At 34.7% G+C, this 1290-nt stretch overlaps 1 pseudogene; it reads right to left on the bottom strand.

The window, feature by feature from the left end:
- Positions 1 to 397: 397 nt before the first annotated feature.
- LOC123392223 lies at positions 398 to 494 on the bottom strand (annotated as a pseudogene).
- Between the last annotated feature and the right edge of the window lie 796 nt (positions 495 to 1290).

Raw genomic sequence — 1290 nt, 5'->3', positions numbered from 1 at the left:
CCAGCTTTCTTTTCATGTCCATTTGAATGATAAATATTTTTGCATTCTTTCACTTTTAACGTGCACATGTCTTTAGGTCTGAAATGTGTCTCTTGTAGACAGCATGTACTTGGATCTTGTTTTTATCCATTCCATCACCCTATGTCTTGTGATTGGACTAGTTAGTCTGTTTCCATTCAAAGTAATTATTGATAGATATGTACCCATCGCCATTTTGTTACTTATTTTATGGTTGTTTTTGTAGTTCTTCTCTGTTCTTTTCTTTTCTTGTTCTCTTCTCTCATGGTTTGTTGGCTTTCTTCCGTGAAATACTTGGATTCCTTTCTCATCACTTTTTGCATTTCTATTAGCGGTTTTTGATTTGTGGTTACAATTTGGTTGTGTTGTCTTCTAACATAACATCTTTTTTTTTTTCTGGGTTGCAAAAGAGGATTTATTTTTTGCACTTTGTCTAAGTCTTTGTTCACAAACTAAACAAAAACAGCAAAAGTGCGATAATAAAATATAGTAGACATTTAGTGGCACAATCAGCAATATACAGTAGTGATGAAAATTGGTAGTTAAAGAGTCTAGGTAACTAATAAGTTATTAGAGTACTACACATTTGAAGCTAAAGGTCACTTTTGAGTGAAACAGCCATCAAAATGGTTTCGGGTACTCTTGATTTGTTTCTAGCAGTCTCTATTTATTTGATGGTTGCCTAAGTTTGAAGTCATTCTTTGTTGCTCTCCTCCTCACATTTTAAGTTTATGGTGTCATACTTTATATCCTTTTATTTTGTGAGTCCCTTGACTGATTTTTAGAGATATACTTACTGTTACTGCTTTGTGCTTCAACTTTTTTTACACCCACTTATGGACTTTCCTTTCAACTCAAAGAGTCACCTTTAACATTTCTTCTAGGGCTGGTTTAGTGGTCATGAATTCCTTTAACTTTTGCTTGTTTGTGAAACTCTTCATCTCTCATTCTATTCTGATTGATAAGCCTGGCTAGATTACATATTCTTGACTGCAGAATTTTTTTTTTTTTCCTTTCAGCCCTTTGAATATATCATGACACTCTCTTCTGGCTTGCAAAGTGTTGGCTGAAAAATCAGCTGATAACCTCATGGGTTTTCCCTCGTCCATAATTGCTTTCTTTTCTCTTGCTGCTTTAAAATTCTCCCTTTATGCCTATGTTTTGCCATTTCAATTATTATATGTCTTTGTGTGGACCTCCTTGGGTTGATTTTACTAGGGCAATCTCTGTACCTCCTGAATCTGGGTATCTGTTTCCTTCCCTAGATTCAAG

Source organism: Mustela putorius, unplaced genomic scaffold, assembly GCF_011764305.1.
Source record: "Mustela putorius furo isolate JIRA1106 unplaced genomic scaffold, ASM1176430v1.1 tig00000460_pilon_pilon_pilon, whole genome shotgun sequence".
NCBI lineage: Eukaryota > Metazoa > Chordata > Mammalia > Carnivora > Mustelidae > Mustela > Mustela putorius.
This window is presented reverse-complemented; position numbering and strand designations above follow the sequence as displayed.